At 38.1% G+C, this 18,488-nt stretch overlaps 1 protein-coding gene across 2 annotated transcripts in view; it reads right to left on the bottom strand.

The window, feature by feature from the left end:
- LOC124408141 (protein Skeletor, isoforms B/C) overlaps positions 1-18,488 on the bottom strand; it is a 91,211-nt gene that overhangs the window by 45,775 nt on the left and 26,948 nt on the right. The gene's annotated exons all lie outside the window — the stretch shown is intronic.

The raw sequence follows: 18,488 nt of genomic DNA on the forward strand, positions 1-18,488 counted from the left end.
GCTCACCAGTTTATTCGTTCTGATACGTACTAGGAAAATGTCTGATTTACTCTGAAGATCGTTTTCATTCGTACCAGGAGTAGAAATTTGTATAAATTTTAACGTATTTCAATCTTATTCGTCAAAGCTGATAACATGAAATGCGTGCATTGAATGAATTGATCAATTCTAGAGTAAAATTCTTAGACCATCCATAAAACTTTACAAATGACTTATTCTTCAATAACCGTATGATGTATCTTTTCATGGTAAATATTGAGGGTAATCACGAAACTACGTTGTGTAGGGTGAGTAACTTAATGAGAAAGTTGAAGGATCTCTCAAAAGTGGTGGGAACCCCAGCTTACGATGTCATCAAGCATATCTTACTCTGCAAATTTACATAAGGAAAGTTTATATACATGTAATATATATATATATATATATATATATATATATATATATACGTTAATTGTGAATGATGAGTCCAATGCTTGAGACGTTTTGGAAGGCATGTGCAAGTCATTAGTACCATTCCAGGCACCCTTCTCGAATTTGGGATGCTCGGGAGGAATGTATAAAGCATATAAAAGCCCTTGCAGAACCGTACATATGTACAAGGTATACACCTTTATACATGCAGCACATCGACGTTTCCAATTTCCTGTAGACATTTCCTTTGGAAAGGATCAAAGGATGCACACGCGTAGTAGCTGTGAATAACAACAGCGTCACCGTTGCCTTAACGTCCCTTCAACTATACAGGGTGTCCCGTTTTAAGTGGAATGGTTCAATAACTCAAGGAAAATGAGTTTTATAGAAAATTGTTTTCGATGAAAACTAAAGAGTTTTGAGCAGGACATCAGATAATGCTATCAAGATCGTTTCTAGTAGTTGTAAGAAGTTATTGACACCTTTCATTTCTTTATACAAGAGCTACTGTTTTTATTAGACTCTAGATCATAGCTGGATGATTTAGTGTAAAGGATCGTTTACTTTGCCTATAACTTTACGAATCTTCATTATATCCATAAGGAAGTACAATTATTAAGGATAGACTGTTAAAAAAAATCTCAATTTTTATTACTGCACCATTATGTTCACGTCAAAATCGTACCCTTCGTGGAATTTTAATGAATGATAGCTTATTTTCTTCATAAATAACTTTCTTTTTATATTAGCCGTGTGTTGTAAATCTTTTTCTCTGATATGTGAATTATCACAAAACGTATTAATATCAAAAGCTATAAATAAGCACCGATTAAATAAAATTATAGAAGCAATATGTGTTTGGCATTAAGAGAATTGAGCAATCACGTAGTTCTACTGAATTTAGTTATTGAACATTCATTTTTGCCGTGTAGAAGATAATTCTTTTTTATTAACCTATTCAGTAAAATGAGTTCCAATTTCGTATTTCAAACCTTGAATTAATCAACTTCAAAATTGTTGATTGACTTTCTTTAATTCGAATCTCCATAATGCCCAATGCGTCCAAGACATTTCACGTCTTGTCTAACTCCGACCAGGAAAGAAAATTTCCAAAATATGTAGTGAACTAATCTCTAATCTCACGACCAACACCGAAACGGTCAGAAGCGTTCGCGGAACCTACATCGTTGGTAGCACAGGCTGAATCTATTGGGCCTGTTGAGTCCCGGGATGTATTTACGCGAGACCAAAATGGCCAAAGCCAGATGAAAGGGGACGGTGGCAGAAACTCCTCCCCGGCTGCACAGGTTGAGCGCATCAACACCCCAATACAAAAACGATACGCTGGGGTTCCCTTTGATTTGCATGAATTTCATTTCATTTGCTCTACAGAGCCGTAAAACCGACTCGAATTGAGATGAAAGCAGTAAAGATTACCGAGTACATCAACCAAACGTATTCCTTGCTCGTGAATCTTCACGTTACGTCCCACTTTTTTGGTTTGAAAATAAATCAAACCAATCTCTTTAAATTGCAACGGTGCAAGGAACATTCAGCCACCCTGTGGAAGCTAATGCTTTGATTGTGTTTCACAACCCATATTCTTGAAGAAGGATCTTTGGCATCGATACATAATACGTTAGAAATTTTCGCCAGAACTATGTTAGTTTTGTTTCCGCTGAAACGACAGATAATAAATAAAAATTGCAGATTATTCATACTTATAAGGAAGGTATCCCAAGTCGACCTCTTCGATGTGTTTTTTTTTTTTTAAATATGTTACAGTAGACTTAAAACTAAGTGACACGTTTTTTTTTATCTGCCATTAAACACTTCAAGGGGGTGAAAACACCCTCAAAAGTAGCGCATGGCAAGGGACGATTTGGCAGTTTTATCCAAAACAACGCAATATTTTTTAACCAATCCAACCGAAAAAGTTTTCTCATAACGAGAACTGAAAAATGCAATTTTATCAAGTAAAAAAAAAAAAAAAACTGCCAAATCGCCCAGTGAAATTCCTACTTTGGAGGGTGGTTTCATCTCTTTACAGTGTTTAATGGCAAATAAGAAAAAAATACGTGTCGCTTAGTTTGAAGTCTACTATAACATATCACAAAAGAAATCAAATCGGTGAGATCGATCTGGGAAACCTTTCTTGTTAGCGCCAAAGCTGGATACAATAATTATTTACATAATAGATTTCGGAACTCGTGGACTCCCGATAACTTCATAATTATCAGACCCAGATTATCACGAACTGCCTCCTTTTAAACCGTTCTGATCAACTTTGACTTTGATACCACACAACATGTGATACCTTTAAAGTGATTATTCCCATATAAACAGTAATAAAATTTTTGAGAACTATCCATACGCATTGAGGAAACCACCATTTGAGAGTTAAACTTCATTGTGCAAGTTCCGTGCATGGTATTCTCCGTCAGTAAGCAAAAACTGTTCGAAAGAGTGCCTAAATGGTGAGCGGAGTTGAGCGTTGTCGCGTGATAATTGTCGCACGCGGGTCCTTATCTGAAATGCGTTTCAGCTTTTAGCGAACCCCTTTAGACGACGGTGGAGTCCGTGCAGGGTGTCCCGTTGAGTTCCCGTTCGCGTTCCCGTTCCCTTTCCCTCTCCCCCACCCCCACCCCATTCACCGTCCCGCAGGATATTATGGCGATGTGACAATGAATGCAATGATCACTATCTAACAGGGGTTCTAGGTGGGTCCCTATAACACTATAAGACACTAAACTACCCCTGACTGGTACCCAAACTACCCCAGCTATATTATGCCCATCGATGTTTATTGGATTATACGCCATACTATTTGTTGGGAACCAAGCTAATGGAACTGTAATTACCGCACGCGTCTGACACTGTAGCACTGGGGTTCCCTACTACTGACTGACGTCGTTGCACTGTTACCAAAAACAGACCAGCTCTTATAAACATTTTCTGTAGCTACTGGGTCGACTTTTCTCCCCTTTAACTGCAACTTGAGTCATGCAATATGAGCCTTCAGTGCTAATCGTATTAGCCATGGCTTTTAACCGGTGATTTTCAATAATATCGGGAATTTAATCTCATTTTAGTAAACGTCCAGTCAATGGACTCGTGATAAAATCATCGGTAGTCTGCGTTTCTATGATCAAATAAACTTTTACAATCAACGTTATATGCTTTGTTGTATATTATATACATATGTCATGTGAAATTGATGTTTTACGGAAATTCAGTGCCATTTATTTAGAACTACAAATAAATAAAAAAGCATTCTTCATAAGTGACTTCATTACTTTGATATAATGCACGTACATCAGGTATTTGAACAAAAGTTTCCTATAGAAGATATAAAAACCAAAGGGACCAAATTATAGTAAACATCACATACCTACAGGTTTTTCACACTGTTTCACTGTTCAAAAGAACGAACACGGAATGTAAAATGCATTTCATGAAATAATTGTTTGTTTAATTTTACAAGAAATATTGTATAGTTCATTGTAATGATATGGTAGTTTTTTCCTTATCGTTATGCTTTTTTGTATGCAAACACCTTGTATTCCGCAAAATTATTGCACGTGATGGAGGGAAATGAAAGTGATTTTTGGATTCAGCACACTCGAAAACGTAATATTTACCAAAAACATCCCATGCAGTTGAATTAAAATATTTTTTTGCAGACGTGTGTAATTTGAGTGTTCTTTTTAAATCAAAATAGAACCTTCCAAAACTGTACGGAATAATTTTGAATCAGTAACTATATCTGTAGTATCAAGGCAAGAGTAAACAACCTGGACATCTAACTCCAACATAACCTAGAAACCGAAAGCAAAATCATATTTTCTAGCTTGTTCAATTAGATGCAACTAGTTCCTGCTCTGTACATAACATCGATAGCGTTATGGTACATGAATCGTGAGACGGTTCATTAGGACATTTTTCCCTCCGAGTGTTAAACGATCATGTGTGCAGGGTGAAGAGCGGAGGGTAGTGTGTCTGGGTTTACGGACTAACGCCAACGACCCATCTCACGCCTGCTTCCGACATGCTTTCCATTTTCGGGTCCACAGCTTGCAACGTTTCCTAACACGCCATTCATGTCTCTTCGGTTGTTTCGATGCCATGAATCCTTTGAATTTTTCATATAGATCCTCCACGAGAGTTGTAACAAACATGATTGAACTGATTCTCGAAGATACACAATTATAATACACATGAATGTAAAGCTCAACCTCCTATAGCGCGCAGGATGAATACTTATTGGTGTCCACTTATTGGAAGATACGATTATCAAAGAGAAGAATAAAAAAAATTGAGATATCACTTAGTTTTCAAATGTCCTTACTTCATATCGATCGATCTAATGGTAGAAGTTGGAGATAGTTTGACTGTGTGTTTACAGTAAATACTGAACGATCTTGTTCCAAAATGACCAGTACGGCTATCATATGTCTCTATGAAATGTTGCAAACTGTCAACGGAACACTGGTTTCACTGTGTAAATAATTTTGTTTGTATTAGTACAAGGGCCAAATCTCACTCTCGTATCAACCTCGACTTTTTTTTAGGCGAGTGGTAACAGGAGGAAACCACCGAGAATAGAACGAGGCATAGAGTACATGATGGCACGTGATAGTTCCGTGTTTGGTTGAAGGCTGAAGAATGAAGCAGCCTGCACCACTCTTCAAGAGGTGATCCTGAAAGCAGGATATGGTCTTGGAGTGGCGGTAGGGTGGAGGAGGACAGTGCTATGGACGCAGAGAAACGAGGGGAGGGGGTTGGTCAACATTTGAGCCCAGCAAACAGCTCTCTCTTCAGACTCTAGCGTCTCCATCGCTCCTCAGGGAGCCTCCTTCACCCCCGCAACCTCAGCGTATCTCTGGTGAGGCCTTTGCTCAGCTTTGCATCTGCACAACCCGGGTTTCTGGACTCCCACTTACACTGACAGAGGACCTGTCGCACCCCCACATGCATTGGACGAGGCGCATTATGCAACGTGGTGGATATAGAGGCACTCGGAACTTCATTAAAATCTGAATGTCACGTCTACTCAAATTACCTAGTGAGTGTTGCTACACTGCCGTGTAGTTACCCGAATACTACGAGTTAAGGGTCGACAACGTTGGCGTGTGAAATGAATGTTTAGAAAATTAGAAGACCTACTGATTTTTTATCTTCGTATACCATGTTGAAAATGTTTTAATTATATGTACTATAATGTGGTTTGTTCTGTGAATATATTGTATGTCAAAACGATCGGCAGTTTAGGTTAGAAATAGTATATTGTGTCACTAGTACGGAAAATGTTGGGCTCATACCACAAGCCACGCTCGTTCTTATGTCATCTATCCGTGTATGTCACACACGATATTATTTGTTGCATTTGCGCGTAAAGTTCGATTTGAGAAATACGAAATATGCCACTGACGGGGCGTAAAATTAAGGTTATGTAACTTACGTTCAATCCTTCAGGAAAATTGAACTTTTCATTGTAGGGCTTTTTGGCTATAATATCTGACTCGTGTGATTACAGCACTTGCTGTGAAGTCTCCTTTACTCAATCGATTTCCGCACTTATTCGACATGATAGCTATTCAACTAACAGTTGCTCAATTTTGGGTTTTGTCATGCTACATTTAAAAAATATTCATGATAACAATTTGTTAAAATGAAAACTGATTTCCTTTCAACCAAAGTTGTAGTTAATGCCTAAAGGCTTCAGAAGTTTTAGCATTTTGTCAATAAAACAACTTTTCGCCGAACTACAGCACTTTTCATTTTCATACAGGCTCGAGATTGTTCCCCAATTTCTTTTTTTTTTTTTTTTTTGTCTACAGTCGAGGCACCTTTTACTGCCAAAGTTATGCATTCGCAGTGCGTTGAGAAATTGAATCATGATATAGACTATGAAGCCAACATGATCCACAATTTCAATTATGAAAATCCCTGAAGCCTGCATACATTCGATCTTGAATTTCCTCAAAAAATGGCTCACCAAATCACCCCCTTCGACGCTGTCCGATTAGCGTTCACTGTTCAGGATCACGACGCAATGTGTAGGAGACTGACGTTGAAACGATGCGTGGGCCGTCATGTTTTTCAGAAAGCGATGCTCTTCAATGCCACCCCAGGAAACAAAGAATGGGGTGGCCAAGGGACAAGCCTGCAGGCCATGGTGCTGTGCCTTCCGATGCGTTGTTTTTATAACGAACTGTTCTCTCTCTCTCTCTCTCACTCTCTCTTTCTCTCTCAGCACATTGCGCGGACGATATCACACTCGGTTATACGTACGAGGACCGTTCGTGGCACTATGGCAGATAACGCATCAACCGGAAGCTAAGTTCTATTGTCTTTGGTGGACGGGGGAGTGTGGAGTGGTGGCAGCAGGGGTGGCTTAGACATTAACGAGACTAACCGGATTCATCAGGGGGCGTGCGGCCCGAGAGTGAGGGACGTAGTGGAGAGATGCTAGGCTGGGAGGCGCTGATTTTAATCAAGATATGGGCTGGCAGCAGCCAACAGCAGATCAAGCGAGTCGGGTTATCGATCTTCCAAGTGCCGTAGCAAGTACACCGGCCTGATCGGATGCTCAATTTTTAAAGATTAAACTCCGGTTCTCTGTCAAATGCGAAGATGCGCTTCTGCAGGTTATGGAAAGGATCGGCGGGGTAAAATTTAGGATATTGTGGAGTATCAATACATTTTGAAAAAGAGATCCAAGATCAGACAAGTGTAAAGTGTGAGAAAAATCTCCAAAATAGTCTTTTCACTTGCAATGCAAATGTACGTTTTCGAAAACTATTTTCACGTGTATGTATCCCTTGATGATCTCTTCTAAATTCAATTTTTCAGTAGAAGCTTAATATGCGGGAAGAAAAACTAAACATTTTATTGATAAGGTACTAGACCAAGGTGAAGCAAATATTGGAAACCTTGAACTATTTGAATGCAGAAAAAGACGTTTCAGCTTAGAGAACTCGGTTCAAAACCCAGAAACCGTTGGATTCTGTTTGAGAAATTAGAAAAACATCCTTTAATGCATCAAAAAACATGTTGCTTTCAAGTGTCAATTTCCTGGAATCAATCATGTGATCTTTATTGCCAGATCTAAAGAAAGTTCATGGAAAATATATGCACTACTATCGGAATTGTTTTTAAATCCTGCAACAAACTTTTGTAGCCGTTCAAGTTCGGGTTCGTCAACGTCAAGTTCGACCGCATAATTGACAATTTAATAAGTAGATGTATAAATGCGTTTTATTACAATTTGTGTAAACTATTTCAAGCGATTCTAATTTTTAAGCTATGGAATTCCATTTCTATTAAAGTGTTTAAACGAAATTACGGTTACTTTGCTGGCTTTGGCTGGGTGCTACCGAATCACATTCGATACGAATAGTTTACATGCAATCCAGGAGTTTAAGATATCAAAATGAAAATATCAAGCCTCCAGACCATGGATTCTGATGAATCATCTAAAAGACACTCCTTTGGCCCAAAGTCTGAAGCTTCTACGTGTATTTTTATCTGCTAGGCATTCCTCTGATAATTTTACAATCAATCAGATCGTCGTTAATTATTTGTCCGCTGTCAAAAATACAACAAATCTTATATTTTACGCCACGGAATCGAACGACTTGAGCAGAATTCATGGATCCAAAGAGCTGACAACTTTTTGTATCTCAAAGATCGCTATTTTATTGATCACACATTTTATGGGCACAGCTTCTAAGAACGAAAAGCAAATTTAGTTCTGGCAGTTTAATTACAAACAGACCTCTTCTGGATTATCTGTTCACATATGAAACTCGTATTAGTTTTAGAGCTGATACACTGTTGAACGGCTCAATATTGTCCGTTGGGAATTGATGCATTTGGTAAAGCAGGTATACGCATCACTAGACACCCTTTCCGCAAGCTCAGCGCTCTTCTCGTTCTACTCCCTGACTCCCCCAATCCTGGCTTTCCCGTCTCACCCTATGTTTTACTCACGCGCTCTCTTTCTCTACATCCATACATATATATATGTATATATATAATATATAATATATATATATATATATATATATATATATATCTTTCCCCGTCTTTCTCCCTCTTTAACTTTTTGGCTCTATCTCTGTCTTATATGCTACCATCCGAGAATATAATGGCTCTAAAACGAAGCCCCGACCATCCCTCCTCTGCTTTAATCTCTTAACGGGCAAACGACAAAAAATATCATTCATATTCTTCGTTAGGACTTAGCCGGGCTCTGACGATGAGTGGCGCGGAAGATTGGTACAGGGTTCAATTAGGATATTGCGATGTCTTTTTCAATCACATCTATTGTGAGGCGCTAATCATTCAGATTAAATCCAAAAAAATGTACATACATACCGTTAAAGAAAATAAAACACTATAGAAATTGTTGGCTTAGCACTAGAAACACCAGACCAGTCAAAATGACTGGTTTAACAATTTCATTTTGAAATCCCTACTTCATGTTACATTTTTTTACCGCAATTATGTAATGACTTTTACAAGGATAACTAAAGGAGTGATATAATGAATTTTATTTTTGTTTTGTTGGACTGGTTTTACAGTTTCATTTAAAAATTTCTACTTATTATTCATGGGTCAGTGAACGAGTTTATTGTAGACAGGATTGCAGACGAACCGCTGAACCGATTTTGCTAAATTTATAATGAAAAATGGTTTACTTGGTTGGTTTTCTCTACCTGGATTCAAACAAGCTTATCATTGAACAGTATCACTGTTAATACTGGCCTCTTGACACTACACAATGAGAGTATCAGGCGTCTAGATAATGGAATCTATTCAAACTTCTGGGTCGTTTTTTTGGCCTCAAATATAAAGAGCTATGATGTGTGGTTTCATCTCCAGGCCTGTCTTCACTCCGGGTACAAAAATTTTAACGAGTGGAATGCCATAGTAAGTGAAACCTGTGATGTACTTTTGCCTTAAACATTAATTTTCCTTGTTCTCCATTCTGTTCAGATGACTGAATATCATAAATTCAGGTGTAAACGACAATATCTGATCTAATATAAATTGAGTGAAGGAAGGCCCAAAAGGTGATCCAGAGGTCTGATATCTTCTTAGAAAGTTATGGAGATATAGTGGGTATCACTGGAAGTGCCACACACTGAGAACTGCAAAAGTTTATGCTAAAATGCTTTGGAAATTTTCAGATAACTTTCACTACGAATTTTCAAATAACGTTCAAAGTTTGTAATTAATCCATTTATGTTTATATCCCCAACGAAAAATCTGTTTACGATGAGAAAAGGTATTATTTCAACAATAGTAAAGTATTTATGTGTCTATAGCTATGTTTTATAAAAAATTGAGGAGGTCGGATTCGTGTAAAATTTTGACATTTCTGGCTGCAATCGAGGTGTCACAAAGATAAATATTTACAGACGGTTAATCCAAGAATGAAATAAGGTAGGTCAGCGACAAGATATTCAGAAAACATCTGTTGGTCATCGCGAGTGTTATACAAATCACATTTCATTGCCTCTTATATTTCTGAAAGTATAAATAACTTTCTAGTTACCGCTTCTCAAGTAAATAAACAGTCCGAACGTTGCAATAGCCATAAAATATGTATCATTAACAACTGCAATCCCACTAAACAGATAATCGAACCACATTTCCTTGTAATTCGAATAATATTTAAACTGTTATTGTAACGATAGCAATTTTACTATGATGATCTAGTAACTTTAAAAAATTAAACTTATCTCAGTGAATTTAACAAATCTTGCAAACAAATTTTCTAACTAGGATATGACGTACCCATAAATAGGAGGTGGTGGGCAGAAACTAGCATATCTAGCGAGTAATAAGATAATTCTCAATCCATAGATAATCCATTGATCGATTCTTGATGGTAGTTTGTGTCCCACAATAAGCAGAAGTCTCAAAATTAACATCGTTTGTCTTAACTCTGAATACGACAGGGATAAATTTCGTATAAAATTTCGTTACGTGTAAATCGGATCACGACTATATGGTTCAGCACTTCCATGTAGCGAATAAGATTCCGTTCCATTAACAATTCCTTTACAACGTTACAACACATCTAAGAATCTACTTTACCATACGAGCAAGTTATTGCACCTAATTTTCTCCCAACAGGCCTTCTGCAGAAAGCAATAATTGGTGCGACCATTCCAGGAATGCAGGTATTTCTTGACCCACACCCCACCATGCCGAAGCATCGAAACACGATTCTTTATCCTGCGCGTGTGATAAACGCCACATATGTACTGGAGGAATGCATCGATATTACACGTGTGACGTCCACGTGAAGAGGCAGAGGTGATCAGTGCAATATCCTTGAATATTAAACCTTCAGCAAATCCTAAGAATATATCCTGATTCCAATGGCTGCAACAGTACATTCGTAATAACACTAAGAATCGCAACTGTTGTAGGTACCGCGTCAATTTGCTTGCAGGTTGGCAACAACTCTCGGGCCAGTCCATAACCATGGGTTTGTCCGGTTGTTTGAGTTCCACTGTGATGATACGAATGTCTCCCCATGGGAACAGCCCGTCACATATTGATTGCAGAAGGCACACCACTGTACATAACTCGTACCACGCGCATAACATGAATTTCATGGAACCTCCCATCATCGTCCAATCCCCTCGGCTCTGCTCATCCCACTTTTGCACTCCGCGCAGTCGGGACAACCCCAAAACCGTCAGGCATTGAACACATCCTAATGATACCAACGACCGCATTTGTCACGTGCATTATACATAGGTGTTGTACCTATGTGTCCATGGATGTATGTATGCACCGACCATGAATCGCCTCGCATCTCGACACTACAAGGGTCGTCCATGGTTCTTCTGATTTCAAGCCACCTAATGTAGAGACTTCAGTTTTACCTCACGATAAGATGAAATCAAGTCTATCAAAGGTTCGATTGCACGTTTTGGCAAGAACCGTTTTTCTTCCACTGGAACCCATAGCTCTCAACATCGATCGAGACTCTTCGGTTACTATCAGCATGTGTAAACCTTTGATCGAATCACGTGGTATTAATCAGACTCTTCCTTTGTCCATGAACGTTGGAAATGAATGATTTCACTATTGCTGGATCGCAGCTCTGCTACAGGACATTATACCACGTAACCAGTGAACAAAGGATTTATGCTGATGTACGTGTAGAAAAGTACCTTCACAACAGCGTTTGCGTGCAGCAGCTCTACACTTTCGATGTCGGTGTGTGACTACATTCTCCGCATCGGAGAAAGCCTGTTCCCTTCCATTAGTTAAATTGTACGGTTCGTTCTCTCGCGTATATAACCCAGCTCTTTAAAATTGGATAGACTGTCTTCGGCTTACCTGCTACCAATTTCCATCGCGAGCTTATCGACGCGATATAGCGATAGATTTTTCACGCTGATACCAATTCGACAACTATTCGCTAGACGAAGTTTTATTGCCACTTGCTGAGTATTAGAATGTACTGCTTTTAGCCTGCACCAATATAGTTAAAGTTGTAAGCATACTGAGAATTCGTCAGAGCGAAAGTAGTAATCTGAAAAAACGTTCGTATTATATACTTCATCGCATAACATAGGTCACGTGCTTTAATTATCAATTCTTTTTAGTGCATTGGTGTAGAACGCACCAGTTTAAATTTTCAAAACATTTAGAAGAATATGTTTTCAAGAAATTCGATGAAACACCGAAGTTCCTAGAATAGAAATTTTAGTGAAGTTAATCGGAGTCGAGTGTACGTAACCAAGTACAGCCATGAAATGTGGTGATACTGAGAAAGTCATGTTGATTCTAAAGAGACCGGCGCGACGTTGTATCCAACAGGTAGACTAATGTTAGCATAACCTCTAACCAGCCACGCTCGCATTTCGTGATATTTAATTCAAAACTGTAATACAGGGTGAAAAAGAAGGGGTACACATACTCCACATGTGGCGCGTGGTACTTCGGGTAATTGGTCTGACCAATGGGTCTGTATTTAATATGTACTTGTTGCTTGGACTCCAGATGCGCAATTCCCACAGGGAACTAGTTACACGGTCATTCTCGATAATGTAAACGGTCCCTAAATTTTGTGGCGAACCCTTAATTGGCGCAAACTACCGATTGACGCCCATGGCTGGGGAGTCCAACGCTCCACCCGTACGTTTAGATTTAATTGTTTAGCAAAGATTAGGATCGAATGGCCCCTACCGTTGGAATAAAAAATTGTGTACATAGATAAAGTCGTTCAAAAAATTTGTGGCAATGTTTTTCATGCAAGTGACAGTGAACGTAAGTGACACAACATCCCTAAGACGCACTAGGAATGTATTTAAGTGAATTCTAGGAGCAATAACTGAGATCTCAATAATTTAGAGAACGGTTTTATGGTCCGAACGTTCAAAACAGATGAAGTCTGGTATTTTTAATACGAATTTAATGTTTATTCGGGCTGATTTTGATCCCTGACCAAATTTCCATGAATTATATTCGAGAAATTTTATATCGTAGCAAATACTTGTAACGCGTTAATGTCATTATTGATTGTACCGCACTTACAAAATCTATTCTTATCCACTTGGGGGATAACTACGAGGGGTTAATCGCTAATCGATTTGATGTACACTGATTTCAAGATTACAAATATTCCAAAATATTTCCAGGATTTCAGAAGATTTACAAAGATTTCAAATGATTTCAGAAGATTTCAAAAGATTACAAGAGACTTCAAGGAATTTCAAAAGGTCTTAAGAGATTTCAAACATTACAGACGATTTCTAAAGATTTCAAAGATTTCAAGGGATTTCAAAGGATTTCAAAAGGTTTCAAGGTATTTTAATGGTTACAGAGCATTTCTGAAAATTTCAAAGATTTTAAAATATTACAGATTTCAGAAGATTTCAAAAATTTCACAAGGTTTACGGAAAAGCTTACACCAAATTTCACTAGTGATTAGCCCCTCGCATAACTATTTGTAAGAATCTTTTAACTGATCTCTAGAAATCTTTATGGTTATCAAACTGAGACCAAAAACATCAGATTTGGATCGAAAATACTAGAGTTATCTAATTATAAGAACTTTACTCAACTCGTTGGTATCTTAAGGTCATATAGTACTCCTATCCTTACCGACCAAGCAACCTCACCCTTTTTCATCAAAAAAGGAGCGGACAACTGAAATTTGTACCCTTCCCTTTCATTTGTTTATTTAATATAGGAAGAAAAAGGAGGTGTTTGCTCAATCGGTAAAGGTAGGAGTACCACATGACCTTAACTCGCTGTGTTACTCGAAATTGCTCAAATTCATTCCCATTACATAATAATGATGTTGTTTTATCCACCTTCACTATTACTAGTGAAAATAATATTTCTTATGTTTTTTTGAACGAATTTTTCTTCTTTTTTAACTTTTGATAAAAACGGTACGACCCATTCATCCCTAATGCAAAATTATTTGTTTTACTACTATATAGTTACGTTAAGACCAGGCAAGGTAGATACTTATACAGCGCTGTTGCGATTTTACGTGGTTATTGATTTGCAGTGTGAAAATATGCTCAAGTTTTGCACAACTTGATATTCAAACTTGTTGAAGAAATTTAAACAATGGCCGGTTAGGTCATTTCTTCTGTTGAAAAATCATGTACTTCAAATGGCATGTATCGAACATTTTGATCCTAAGGAAGAACCAAAGAACCTGGCATTTTGCGTGGTTATCAAATCTTTGCAAGTAGTTCGGTGAAAGTTTTGTAAAATTACAAAAAAAAAAAAAAAAAAACAACTACAATGTGGTTAGAAGCAGAAAGTAGAAAGTTTTAGTTTCACTGCAAGGAATGGATCATCAGCCTTACATTCGACATCAGAAATCTTAATAAAATGCTTATAATCACACTATCAGAATCAGTGATGCAAACTCCACTGAATACGACATTTCAACGGAATTATCAGTCATATATATATATATATATATGGAGAATCCAGTTCAACTCAACCACCCTCCAAATTTTGGTACCTCCAATTTTTTTCGTTTCCATGATTTCACGACACCGTGTAAAAGTATCATCCCTGACATGAAAAAAAAAATTTTAAACCCTTGCTATCCGCAGCTTTCAAGAGAAAAGATTTGGCAATTCTTGTAATCCAAGAATGTTTAATCCGTCATAACTTGAGACTGAAAAAACACATCGATAAGAACAATTTGCGTTACGAAACATTATAATTTATCGCTTAGACTCTCAGCCAATGAATATTTCATTCGTGGTTGTGCTGTTTGTTGTATACATCGATTGGTCAAGTATAGTCTATTCATTCAATTCGGATTCAATTTTATTTTAGCCAAAAATCAGGTTGTACGATAAGGAAAATGAAATTTGATGTACTTAATCATGTGTAGCGGTATGCATAATATAATAATATGTATACGTATGTGCTTATTACTGTTTACTTGATTAAATGATGGGTTAATTACACTTGTTATGAATTTTGGTTTCCGCATTGCCCTCTTCGTCAGGAATGATATAGGGTAAAGTCGGGATAGATGCCCCAGTGGGAGAGATGGCCGGTATTTGATATTTCATAAAATAATCACCAGGTGGTGCCACTGAATTTTTTCACTGTTCTTCGTATCTGAAATGACAGAAGGCGCGCACGAACGCTCAACAAAAGACGATCATTTTCGCGATAATTGTAATTTACTGGTAAGTACTGGAAAAATTTTCGTTGCTGTAACTTTGTATATTGTTCATGGAGTAGGTCTGACTATTTAGCATTAACTAAAATGTATTATGGGCATGCGTAGACTCAGATAGGTACTTGAAGGTTATTTGGTGCCAACATCCACTTCATAACGCCTACTACGACGGAGGTGACTACAAAAAGGGCATCTCTCCCGATTCGGGAGAGATGCCCCTGATAATTGCGGGATAGATGCCCCACCAAACTTTCCGCAGTTTTTCGCTTTTCTGGTAACATTCATTTGCGGGATGAACCGTCTTTAGGAAAATATCACTTTGTGCTTCCAGCCATGCCTCGAAAGTATACTAAGAGAAACACTGAAGCCGCTGCTACACGGGGGCAGTGGACTGAAGAGAATCTGCGGGAAGCTATAAAAAGGATAGATGCTCGTGAAATAGGTGTCAACGAGGCATCAAAATACTACAATATACCCTCACGAACTTTGCGTCGTCGAAGAAGTTCCGGCATTCTTGAAAAGCTTCCACTAGGGCCACAAGGAACACTGGGTACGCAAAACGAAAAACGTTTAGTCAGGCACATACAAAGACTCGAGTCTTGTGGATTTGCACCAGATAGACAGAGTGTTCGACGTCTTGCCTATCAATTCGCTGAGAAACTTGGCATCAGTCACAGATTCAATAAAGAAACGCAGTGTGCAGGGCGCGATTGGCTAGTTACTTTTTTGGAAAGAAATAGAGAACTGAGCATTAGACAAGCCGAGGGATTGTCTCTAGCACGTGGCCAAGGCATGTCTAGAGATGAAGTGAACGGATTTTTCGAATTGCTGTTTAAAATCTACACTGACTATGATTTTTTCGATAAGCCTGGAAGCATTTACAATATGGACGAATCTGGTTTACAACTCAATAACAAGCCTGGAAAAGTACTTGCAACCAAAGGTGCTAAAGATGTGCATGTAGTGACATCCGCTGAAAGAGGAGAAAATGTCACCGTCATTGCATGTTGCAACGCGGAAGGTACTTTCCTTCCTCCAGTGATAATTATGAAGGGCAAACGGCAGAAACCAGAATTCTCTGATGGACTACCTCCAGGATCCAAAGTTTATATGAACCAGAAATCGTCGTACATTAACTCCGAACTTTTTTTAACTTGGTTGAAAGATCATTTTTTGCCAAGAAAAGTCCCAGGAAAGGTTCTTCTGATACTGGATGGACATGTATCCCACTCCAATGCATTGGATATGCTCGAGTTTGCGGATGCTAACGACATACTCCTTCTGTGCTTACCTAGCCATACTACTCAAGCCTTACAGCCTTTAGACAGAGCTTTTTTCAAGCCACTAAAAGATTATTTTAAACAAGCAACCGCAAATTGGATGCTGCATCATCAGGACAGAAGAATAACCAGACTGCAAGCAGGATCACTTATTGGAACAGCGTGGATCAAAGCAACTTCTGTTCAGACAGGAATTTCTGGGTTTCGAGCAACGGGAATTTATCCGTTTGATAGAACAGCGATACCTGATCATTTTTTCGCAATCTCTGATGTTTCCAAACGTACCGATAATCGTCTCGAACCCGATTTTGAATCGATTTCAACAGTGAAAGAAAGTGGATCAGAGGTCGAACCTACTGCGGGACCATCCAGCATTCTTAGCCCTGTATCTGGACTGAAAGCAGCCCCCTTGGCTTTCCCTAAAGCCCAAAACGAACCAGAAACACCGACAAAACACTTGATGGAAATCCGCCCAATACCAAAAATCCCCCTGCCGTTAAATAAAAAACGCAAACAGTCCGCAGCACTCCTGACCACGCCGACTGCAATAGATAAAAAACGAATGAAGCTTCAGGAAAAAGAAAACAAAAACGCCGGAAATAAGCCTGTCAAAGAAAAAAAAGGATTGAAAATAAAAACGCGGGCAACTACAACAAGAATCACCGAACGAAATTTTTTTGTGGATGAAAGCGATTTTGATGCAGAATTGTCAGATTCTTCAAGTGACTGCAGTACCAAAATGAAGAAAATAAAAATAAATCCCGTGAAAAACGAAACTAAGGTTGCCAAAAATAAAGCCCAGAAACGGCAGAAAATATCGAAAAGTAAAGAAAGTGTGAAAAAAAAAGAAAAAATCCCACTAGACGAAAGCGATTCTGAAGAAAAATCGTCTGATTCTCTGAATTCTTATGAAGATTACTGTATCGAATGTCTTGAAAATTACCGCGATACAAAAGAGAAGGTAGACTGGTTGCAGTGCATTGGTTGTGAAAACTGGATGCATGAAAACTGTACGATGTATTTTGATAGGTGCAATAAATGTGGAAAAAAAGAAAAGCGAGCTCAAAAAGGTGTAACACGTAAATGAAACATTGTTTTTATTCATTTTTCACGTAAATTACACAAAGAGGCCATCTCTCCCTTGTGGGGCATCTCACCCACATACGTGAGGCATCTCACCCATACCCTTGGGGTGAGATGGCCAAAACATTATGTTCATTTATCGCAATTCTCATTATGATTGAGTCGAAAAAAAAAATTGTGTTCGTGTCCAAATATTACCAAAGCTTTATAAAGTAACTTTGTGCAATAAAAAGATTTTTTCATAAAATATGTGTTTTTTTAAAATACATCTCCGTTAGGTGGGGCATCTATCCCGACTTTACCCTACAATTGGTTGAATGAATTTGATTAATTCGACCAGTAGATACGATTATACGAAACAGCAGGCCTCATTTCCGATTAATTGAAATCGAATCCACTCATTAATAAAAAATCCATACCGCACTAGTTGAAAAATATCCAACAAATGACGATACTGACAACAAGACATCTACCATCCGAAGTTCTCAAAAATAAATGATCACATTTTCACACTCTAAAAACATTGCAGCTTCCGAATCATTAAAGATCGTCCCGTCTTCCCTGGAAAAATTTTGTAGAACAAAAATTCGAAAATTTCAAAGTAATCGAAATAACAATTATTCTTTTCCAAATTCGTTTTGTAAAACTTTTTATCTGTAAAAAATCCAGTATGAAAACTAATCCAGTAGACTATAAGTGTTTTTTGTTGATATATGACTTTTGAATTCCAAAATACCATTGATTTGAAAATTCTTGAATTTTCGTCAATATTGTCCTTAACCTCAAATCTCGAATTTGCACTCAGTCAAAAAAACAGAAAATGGTTTGTCTATTAAAATACTCTGATCTATAGGGTGGAAACCCTCACCTGAAATTCGAATCGAGAAGATCGAAAAGGGGTGGGAGTTGTTCTGCACAAAAACGCATTACGCTTGGAGATGGGACCATGTCGAACAAGGACATGATCCTCTTAGCACAGGCATTATACTTTCCACTTTCCAGATCTATTCCGC

This window comes from Diprion similis, chromosome 1, assembly GCF_021155765.1.
Source record: "Diprion similis isolate iyDipSimi1 chromosome 1, iyDipSimi1.1, whole genome shotgun sequence".
NCBI lineage: Eukaryota > Metazoa > Arthropoda > Insecta > Hymenoptera > Diprionidae > Diprion > Diprion similis.